This window comes from Rattus norvegicus, chromosome 4, assembly GCF_036323735.1.
Source record: "Rattus norvegicus strain BN/NHsdMcwi chromosome 4, GRCr8, whole genome shotgun sequence".
Classification (NCBI taxonomy): Eukaryota; Metazoa; Chordata; class Mammalia; order Rodentia; family Muridae; genus Rattus; species Rattus norvegicus.
The window spans coordinates 53,802,471-53,813,616 of NC_086022.1; positions in this window are offsets into that span (position 1 = coordinate 53,802,471).

Below are 11,146 nucleotides of genomic sequence, written 5' to 3' on the forward strand. Positions count from 1 at the left end.
AGGGTTTCAGAGGAAGCACGTGGAGCATAAGGGAAGGGAACGCTTAGAAAGGAGATCATTTACCTCAGGTGTGGACTACAAATAAGGAGGGCTTTAAGGTATGACGTCTAAGAAGCTGGTGGAAATGAGGGCTAACAGGGAAAGCCCAGAGAGAATTGAAATCCTAGGTAGAAAAAAAGTCCACGTGGAGCCTTTTGTGGACTAAACTCTATAGTGTCCACTTAGCTCCAAGAAATCAGAAAGATATCAAAGTCAAAAAAGTAGAAGTTAACAGGGATCACATCATAGCCTCTGATAAATTACATATTCTTGTCCTTTCTGTAGTGGTCCTTGCCATTTGAGAGTTATGGACTTTATTCTAGAGGAACATTCTATATATGTATACTTTATACATTTCATACAGTATTTATACAATATCTTCATAAATTCCATATTCTTGTCTGTAGTGGTCCTTGACTGACCCATGGCTCCAGTTGCATATGTAGCAGAGGATGGCCTTGCTGGGCACCAATGGGAGGAGAAGCCCTTGGCCCTGCCAAGACTGGACTTCCCAGTGTAGGGGAATGTGGTTGGGGAGGGAAACACCCTTACAGAAGAAGGGAGGGAAGGGGGATTATGTCTGGGAAACCCGGAAAGGGAATAACATTTGAAATGTAAATTTAAAAAGTCCAATAAAAAGAAAACAAAACAAAAACAAACAAACAAACAAAGTTATGGACTTTATTCTTGAAGAGCAGCCATATGTGTGTGTGTGTGTGTGTGTGTGTGTGTGTGTGTGTGTGTGTGTATCTGTGAAATACTGTATAAATTTTTCCAGCTCTCACAGAGTAATTGACACACCTGATTTGTCATTAGTTCAGCCTATTTCATTTAAGAAAAACATTTTCTAATTCCAATCCTCCCACAATACATGACAGGCAATCTCCTCATCAAACATCTAGCAAGCTATTTTTATTTTCTAATTTACAGGAGAATGGCCCCTTATATAGTAGAAGAAAGCTATAACTCATGTTTCCCATCACCAGGCAAATGACGGGCCCTCAAATAACTCCTCTGTGTCTAACCAGACTGCTCTGGAGGACTCATTTGGAGGACTGTTTCCTTTCTCAGTGAATTGTTTGAAGGGTATAGTCTAATTTACTTTATTGTTATAACATTTAACTAGATGGAGTTAGAGTTCCCTGTCTCCTTCTAATTTTTGTGTTTTCAAAAGATAGTCTTAATATGTAGGCCTCCATGGTCCCCCAGCTACCTTGAAAATGGTACATTGTGTCTGACCTGCCCAAGAGTGAAGCCAGCCTACTCTCTCAGTGCCGAGCTTCAGGCTCTCTTCTGGTTTCTCTGCTTCCCTTAGGGACTGTCCTGGGTTCAGAATCCTTGCTCTGGCCATTTGGACATCCTGACCTATTCTCTTAATGTCTACCTGTACCTCTAAAACATCAGCTCTTAAATCCTGCTACATTCAATAAAGATCAATTATGTGAAATCACAATATGATGCAGGAAATCTTTGTGTGCCAATCTGCAGCTAAACCATTTCGAGTCAATATTCTAGAAAAAAATGAAATGTTTTAATGGTCTGTTAAGATGCTTGATAATGAAATTGATGCTATAACAGTAGGTAATCGATTTCCCATCCAACCATTACCTCTGGCCTGGTTTAAGACTTTTCTTCTAGTCATATTAGGTATGAGTAGAACATGAATTATGTCACTTAAGACTGCTGATATCCTACCCCGATGTCTTAGGTTTCTAGTACTATGATGAAACACCATGATCAAAAGCAACTTGGGAAAGAAAGGGTTTATTTTGTTTCCTGGTACAATTTATCACTGAAGGAAGTGAGGACATCAAATCATGCGGGACAGGAACCTGGAGGCTGGAGTTAATGCAGAGGCCATGGAGGGGTGCTGCTTACTAGCATGCTTGTTCATTCTGCTTTCCTATAGAACTTAGGACCATGCTCTCACTGATAGAACAGCCCACAGTGTGGGAGTTGTACCCTCCCATATCAGTAACCAGTCAAAAGTGCACTACAGGCTTGCCCATCGGCCAATCTGCTACTAACATTCTCTCAATTGAGTTCCCTCTTCCCAAATGATTCTAGCTTATGTGAAGTTGACATAGAACTTGAAGGCACATGCCAGTAGCTATAAACGTAAACTTATTTGGGAATGAGGCTTTAAGGTACATTAGAATTAAAATGAGATGATGTGTGACTCTTCTTGGGGGGACATGTGCAAACGGTATCTTTTCACTCAATAAAGGACATTAACATTAACCAAAAAAGAAAGAAAGAAAGAAAGAAAGAAAGAAAGAAAGAAAGAAAGAAAGAAAGAAAGAAAGACCAAAGTTTTCACTTAGATCTGGTTCTGTGGCCCAGTGAGTTTACTGGGGTCATCTACAGGAGCATGTCAGACTCTAAGAAAGCTGCATCACTAAAAATCCCAATACAACATGGGTGATAAGGCACAAAATAGGGCATCTGTGGAACTCTCCCACCCACTTGCGTGAAGTTCCACAGGAAAATCTCCTCTCCCTAGAAATGGATTCTCTTCACCCTAACTTGGGGAGGAGCCTCAGGAATATTAAAATTCTCATGAGCTTCCTGATTATTAGGAGCCTTCCTACAAACTCTAGGAAATTCAGAGAAGGTAGCTATGTACTGTGGCATCACACCGAGTGAGGGCAGACTGTAATTTAATCATCACTGCTTTTTAAGAGAGAAGTTTGAATAAAACTGGCAAATTCCAGGACCAAGTGGAGAGGGATGGACAAGAAACTAAATCAGCTGATGCTGATGTTGGACATCTGGCCTTCTAAACTCTGTGAGAATACATCTATGTCTCGAATTCACCCTGTTTGTAGTTCTGTGTTCTAAACACCCTGGGAAAGTAGAGGAAAAGAGGTCATGTATTTGAAAGAAAGCCAGATGGAAAGGGAGGAAAAATGAAGGAAGAAATGATATAATTATATTATAATCTCACGAGAAAGGATAATCACACAAAATGGATTCTCTTTTGTAAATGCAGAGTGCTGTTTTTTTAACACAATGAACAAAAATATAAAAAGTAGGTATGTTTTAGTCTTAAATCAAAACCAGTGAAAGGTCTCCATGGTGCTTGAAATTCTTTGACCTTAGACCAAGAGAGTTGTGCAGTCAGGCAGTTAACCACAGAATTGTATCCTTATAACTACTACCAGGAATAGGAAAGGCTAGCCTTGGAGAATGATCCAGGAAGCTTGCATCTGGGCTCCTTCGCAAAATATTGTATTGATATTTCTTTTCATCACAGGATAGCAGGGGCTTCAATTATCTTTTATTCCTATGAAACACAGACTAATAAAATTGCTAAAACAAAAACACATGAACTTCATTGATCTTGAGACTATTTTATTTTTCAGAAGTTAAATTCTTAAGTTCCTTTGAAATACAGGAACAAATTTCTATCCTGGAACACATCTATCTCTAATACAATTTTCAAGCAAAGAACTGCACAAATCATTTTGACAACTATTTATTTAACTTTGAACCAATGAAGGTATTTCAATATTTTCTTAGAAATACATAGTCCTACAAAATGGGGAAAATATTCTAAAACAAAGGGCGTAATATTAAGTCAAATAAAAACAAGGCAAAATAAAAATAAAGGTCTCACCCACAACCAAACACCACTGAAAATACCAACATACCAGAAAATGTCAAAGGAAAAGATTTTTAACCTTTAAAAAAAAAACCAAAACAAAAAAAATCCATTTCCCACTGACTTTAAGAATCTTTCCATTTTAAACAAATGTTTTCTTCTATCTTCACTGTAGGAAAGAATATGAATCAATGTGGCATTGTCCCATAAAGAAACAGACCTGCAATAGATTACCGCTACTACTGTGAATCATCTTTTTTTCCCATTGCTGCCTTCTTAAGGGCCTTAGCATGAACAAGAATGAATACTTAGATTCTCAAGCGCCAAAAAAAGACTCAAGTGAGCAGTAACTTTCAGTGTATCTTTCCCTGTTCTCAGAGCAACAGAGCAGACTGGAAGGGTTGCCATCTTCAGTCACCCAGGTGGCATCCCATCATGTAATCTAAGCTTGTTCTGCCCTTCAGAAAGAAGGCTTGGAGAAAACGGTGAGGCCATTGTGGCCTCATTACTTGCTAGTCATTCAATTAACCTTGGCATCTGTGAGGGTTTGTATATGCTTGGTCCAGAGAATGGCACTATTAGAAGGTGTGGCCCTGGTAGAGTAGGCGTGGCCTTGTTGGAGTAGGTATGTCACTGTGGGTGTTGGCTTTAAGACCCTCATCCTAGCTGCCTGGAAGCCAGTATTCTGCTAGCAGCCTTCAGATGAAGATGTAGAACTCTCAGGTCCTCCTGCACCAGGCCTACCTGGATGCTGCCATGTTCCTGCCTTGATGATAATGGACTGAACCTCTGAATCTGTAAGCCAGCCCCAGTTAAATGTTGTCCTTCTAAGGGTTGTCTTGGTCATGGTATTGTTCACAACAGTAAAACCCCAAGACAGTATCTAAGCCTCAATACATAAGCTCCTTATTTACTGAACATGTATTTGTTAAGTGGGTCAAGTAACAGGGGAAAAACTCAGCAAATCCCACACAGTATATCTTTAAATATGTGTGGATACATACAAATGTGTGTGTGTACCTCATATGAGATTTAAGACATGAAAAGCAGGGTTAAGTTTAAGACTGGGTTTTAAGACTGGTTTCTGGATCTTTCTTCCAGTTGATCCCTACCCCACTTCATCTGTTCTATTCTCATCACGCACAGCTAAAGTTCCAGAAATGAAGTGATATTCCTTTGTTAGATAAGAGCTATCTAGCGATTGAAGCCAATAGAGGTTTAGCCTACGATTCCAACAAAATGAAAGACATTCATTCATGTTGCATGAGTAGCCTGGAGGAATCACCAACATGAGTGAGGAAGACTGAGCCAGAGACACAGTGAGGTGACAGGAGACTTTGTGTCTGCTCACAAGTAGATGGTTGTTTGAGGTATTAGTGGCCAGCGTATTAGAAGTAGATGGTTGTCTGAGGTATCAGTGGCCAGCGTATTAGTGGCACCAAGTCATCTTCTGGTCCTCCAACAGTGCCAAGAGAGCCTCACCTAATGTTTAAACACAAACAAGGACACAACTTGACTCTGGCTCCCTTCTTTAAGTCAGTGACCTTGCATCAAAGATTTTTGAGCCAGAATTTACTAATAAAGCTAGTTCTGAGAATGTGCAACTCATTACGTTTCTGCCAAAGATTCTAGTATATAAAAAGTTCTCTATATTAAGTAAAAGTACACATTTCAATTTTCAGAATCAACCATTTTCTTTTCTTTCTTCAATCAGTTTTAGTTTATTTACCCAGAAGGAAAACAACTCTTCATATTTTGGCAAAAGGTATGATTAGATCCAAGCTTTTTCAGAGTAAAACCCATAAAACTTGCAGTGAACTCATGAATATTTGGGATGATGCCCCTTTGGGAAAGATTCCATAGATCCTTTATATGGTGCATATTGTATAACCTAATAAATGTCCTGGAAGTTCAATTTATACAGAATTTCAAATTTAAAAAAAATTCAGAATAAAATTCTTATACTTGTTTTCTCTCCATTCACCACATCTCATTAAATAAGATTGCATTTGTTAGTCCAATATACATTTGGAAATCTTTTGAGATTGCTTCATGAGCTGTGTGGTTCCAATCATTAATCAGAACAGCCTCCTAACCTACAAAGAAATAAAAAGCAGCTACGTGTTAATGGCATGCGAATGTGCTGTAATCCTGTATTCAGGCTGATTAGAAGCATATGCAACCTCATGTATATGCTTCTCAATGACTTAAGGGTGTACTGGTATTCTGTCAGGCTGGTCACAGAACTACATTTTACCATCATGTGAGAACTATGCATTCAAGCTGGTCACACAGACAGATCCTCCTTATGCTCTGGTGTATGCCCTTTGTGAAAGGAAGACTAATACCCCCATAATGAACTACAAACAAACCAGCCATTTGCTCATTTAATGATTACCAAAGTCAAGAATTTAGTGGGATAGGTAATAAAGCACTGAGTTAATTGTATATTGTGGCTTTCGAAAACAAGTGTATCTGTAGAGATGTTATAATTACCTAAAGTGCTTTTAATGAAAACAGCTAGTAAAACATGACAGTGAAGCGTTTGTCATCTCAAAATACATTTCGATTTTTGTTTCATGCCTCCTTTTTTTCTGCACGAATCTTTGAACTTTTGGAGAAAACACTAAATGTTATGAAGACTTATGTTTGTGGGTAGAATGATCTCTGAACGTCGTTAAACAAATTAAGAAGGGTTTTCATGGTGTGTTGTCCGTCCAACACCCCTTTACTAAACGGTAGAGGGTAGATTTAAAGCCGAGCTGCTTCCATGCAACCTCCTTTTCTAAAAAAGTTTGAAGAATCAAAGATTTACTCTGAAAACTCCTAAATGTTGCTCCAAAATAGGAATAAGGCATCATAACTGACACGGGATGCTCTCAAGGCAGCAAGCATGAGGTCAAGCATTTTACCCAGCATTTTGACACCTCCTCCATTTTGAAGTTGTAAAGAACACTATGGAAAGAAATCATTAGCTTCTCTGGCATCCACTTAAATATTATGAATTCAATGTGGCTTTCTTGAAACTGGAGTTCCGAGAGCCTAGGTAAGCTGGTAAACACTGGTTGAATCGTAGTCTCTTACACTGATAACTCTGGTACACCTGATGTCCAAGGTAGACGTGGAAACAATGCTGGTCACAAGCAATATTTCAGAACTATTCATCATTAGCTGAAAAATGACCTTTTAATAAATAGTAATAAAGTCCCAAACCCCGTGGGAGAGAGACCTCACCGCCTGATCAGGTGGGCACTCCTGAGGCTGCAGAGCGGAGGAGACCACCAACACTGCCCACCCCTCCCCACATCCCTGGCCCGAGAGGAAACTGTATAAGGCCTCTGGGATCCCATAGGGGAGGGCCCAGGAGCGGCAGGACCCCTGCGCCTGAGACACCGCCGGAACCTGAAGGAAACAGACCAGATAAACAGTTCTCTGCACCCAAATCCCGTGGGAGGGAGAGCTAAACCTTCAGAGAGGCAGACACGCCTGGGAAACCAGAAGAGACTGCACTCTGTGCACATCCAGACGCCAGAGGAAAACACCAAACGTCATCTGGAACCCTGGTGCACGGAGGCTCCCGGAAAGAGCGGCGCAGATCTTCCCGGTTGCTGCCGCCGCGGAGAGGACTTAGGCAGTACCCCACGGGCAAACTTGAGCCTTGGAACCACAGGTAGAACCAACTTTTCCCCTGCAAGAAACCTGCCTGGTGAACTCAAGACACAGGCCCACAGGAACAGCTGAAGGTCTGTAGATAGGAAAAACTACACGCCCGAAAGCAGAACACTCTGTCCCCATAACTGGCTGAAAGAAAACAGGAAAACAGGTCTACAGCACTCCTGACACACAGGCTTATAGGACGGTCTAGCCACGGTCAGAAATAGCAGAACAAAGTAACACTAGAGATAATCTGATGGCGAGAGGCAAGCGCAGGAACACAAGCAACAGAAACCAAGACTACATGGCATCATCGGAGCCCAATTCTCCCACCAAAGCAAACACGGAATATCCAAACACACCAGAAAAGCAAGATCTAGTTTCAAAATCATATTTGATCATGATGCTGGAGGACTTCAAGAAAGACATAAAGAACTCCCTTAGAGAACAAGTAGAAGCCTACAGAGAGGAATCACAAAAATCCCTGAAAGAATTCCAGGAAAACACAATCAAACAGTTGAAGGAATTAAAAATGGAAATAGAAGCAATCAAGAAAGAACACATGGAAACAACCCTGGACATAGAAAATCAAAAGAAAAGACAAGGAGCTGTAGATACAAGCTTCACCAACAGAATACAAGAGATGGAAGAGAGAATCTCGGGAGCAGAAGATTCCATAGAAATCATTGACTCAACTGTCAAAGATAATGTAAAGCGGAAAAAGCTACTGGTCCAAAACATACAGGAAATCCAGGACTCAATGAGAAGATCAAACCTAAGGATAATAGGTATAGAAGAGAGTGAAGACTCCCAGCTCAAAGGACCAGTAAATATCTTCAACAAAATCATAGAAGAAAACTTCCCTAACCTAAAAAAAGAGATACCCATAGGCATACAAGAAGCCTACAGAACTCCAAATAGATTGGACCAGAAAAGAAACACCTCCCGTCACATAATTGTCAAAACACCAAACACACAAAATAAAGAAAGAATATTAAAAGCAGTAAGGGAAAAAGGTCAAGTAACATATAAAGGCAGACCTATCAGAATCACACCAGACTTTTCGCCAGAAACTATGAAGGCCAGAAGATCCTGGACAGATGTCATACAGACCCTAAGAGAACACAAATGCCAGCCCAGGTTACTGTATCCTGCAAAACTCTCAATTAACATAGATGGAGAAACCAAGATATTCCATGACAAAACCAAATTTACACAATATCTTTCTACAAATCCAGCACTACAAAGGATAATAAAGGGTAAAGCCCAACATAAGGAGGCAAGCTATACCCTAGAAGAAGCAAGAAACTAATCATCTTGGCAACAAAACAAAGAGAATGAAAGCACACAAACATAACCTCACATCCAAATATGAATATAACAGGAAGCAATAATCACTATTCCTTAATATCTCTCAACATCAATGGCCTCAACTCCCCAATAAAAAGACATAGATTAACAAACTGGATACGCAACGAGGACCCTGCATTCTGCTGCCTACAGGAAACACATCTCAGAGACAAAGACAGACACTACCTCAGAGTGAAAGGCTGGAAAACAACTTTCCAAGCAAATGGTCAGAAGAAGCAAGCTGGAGTAGCCATTCTAATATCAAATAAAATCAATTTTCAATTAAAAGTCATCAAAAAAGATAAGGAAGGACACTTCATATTCATCAAAGGAAAAATCCACCAAGATGAACTCTCAATCCTCATCTTCGGTTGGCTTATATACAAGTGTGCAATTTCTAGGCTTGAAAGTAAAATGATGCTATCTGGTGCTGGATAGAGGAGCCTTATCTTTTATTATGGCAGCTCGCTATTTTTGTAACATGGTGATTTGGTTGAACACAATAAAGTACAGTAGTAACTGATCTCCCCTTCTTCCTGGATGAGTGAGGAGATGATTAAATGTTGATGTCAGCATCCTTGAGCATATTCAGATGAGCTTCTGCTTCTGTTGAAAATGATGCTGTGTTTGATTGTGGTCCGAAGCTTTGAAGCACTACTTGGCATCTCCTTCCTTGGAGGTCTCACTGTTTAAACATAACAGATTTGATAGCTTGTTGGTAAGGTGAGGTCCAGCTTGTCTCCACTAGGTCATCTTCATGTGAATCCGGTGGTTATACGGTTTTGTTCTAGGGATATTTCATTTTTTTAATAACGGTTTTAGCTGACATTCATGGAGAGAATGAATCCTTAGATCTGTGCCATTAGTGAAAGGAAATCCTGTCTAGAGTATGTTTCTTTACAAAGCTGTGTCACACCATCCTTTGGGCCCTCTGCTGGAAAAGTAGAATCAAGTCTCAAATAATGCCTTTTAAATTGTATCCTCTAGTATTATAGATGTAGGACAGTACTGTATCATACCTCTGTGGATGTAAAATAGCTTGTACCTGCTTTATGATACGTAGTAGTGACCGTGCTTTATCAGAGCTGTTTTTAATGATGTTGCTCAGAATGTTTTCTTTCCAGATGATGATTGAGAAGCTAATTTTAAAAAAAAATGGTGCCAGGTACCACAAGAGTAACAGAACTATGCTGTTTTCTCGGGTTTTGTTTTTTTACTTTTTTTTTTTTTAATGGAGTGTGCTGGCTGTCTCTACAGTTTTGTTCAGATGACTGCAGAACCTGGAAAAGCTGTTGCTGCTGTTGATGCATAACACACTGCTATTATTGGTCTTTTATATAAATATAAATATATATATACAGATATATAATTTGAATTTTTTGAAACTTTAGCTGTGCTGTCAACTTTGGAAAAAAGTATCCCCATTTACTGTGTTGAGTTGGCACTGTACAGTAATTAACAGCCATATTGGTCTAGAAATGTTGAACTTAAGTTTTTTCCATTTGTACAGGGGTAACACACTGTATTAAATATGTAAGGTCTTATCTACGTGGGTTTGATTACAAAAACTAATAAAGTATTCTCTAAATTTAAAAAAAATAAATAGTAATAAAAATTCAAAGCTGCTATAAAAGGAATGTCTGATTTTATTGTTTTTCATATAAATTCCTCCACAGTGGTTAGATCTCAGATCTCTTCTATTTCTAATTGTATTATGCCTTCAAGTTTTTACTACATCTCTCAGGATTCTACAATTAACCCCCCTCCTCTCATCAAAACCCACTCTTCACAAACCCACTCTCTACTCCAGAATGCTTATTCTCTTATCCACCCCCTTCCCTTCTCTTCGTTGCCCTTCCTTCTCATCAGGACAGACACTATTTTTTGTCATTTTTGTTTTTGTTTTTCAAGACAACAGTTTATTTGTTTGTCAGCTGTAGCTATCCTGAAACTCTCTCTGTAGACCAGGCTGGCCTTGAACTCAGAGATCTGCCTACCTCTGCCTCCTGAGTGCTAGAATTAAAGGCCTGCACCACCACTCAGAAATATTACTTTGCTTTGTTTTGTTTTTCCTCATAGCTCTAGCAGCAAGAAATCTAAGATCAAGAGAGCTATTTTGTTGGGTACTAGCAGGAGGTTTTCTTCTTTCCTTGCAGACACCTGCCTTTTTGTTCTATGCTCACCCAGGAGGGAGAAGGAGGCTAAGGAAAAGAGAGGCAGGATTTAAAAAATATATAGGGATAGAGGAAGAGGACTTGGTGGGGGGGTGAGGAGGCGGGGGGGGGGGGGGGAGAGGACCACAGAGAAGAGAGGGCAGGATAGGGGAAGGGAGGTGAAGGGAAGGGAGGGAAAGGGAGAGGAAGGAAAACCATCTTGAGATCTCTTTCTTTAAGGTCACTGATTCCTTCATAATATCCCTACACTCAAAGCTCATGTAAATTAATTATTTCTCAAGAGTCCCGTCTCCAAAGCCATAAGATAACAGGATTTCAGCACACA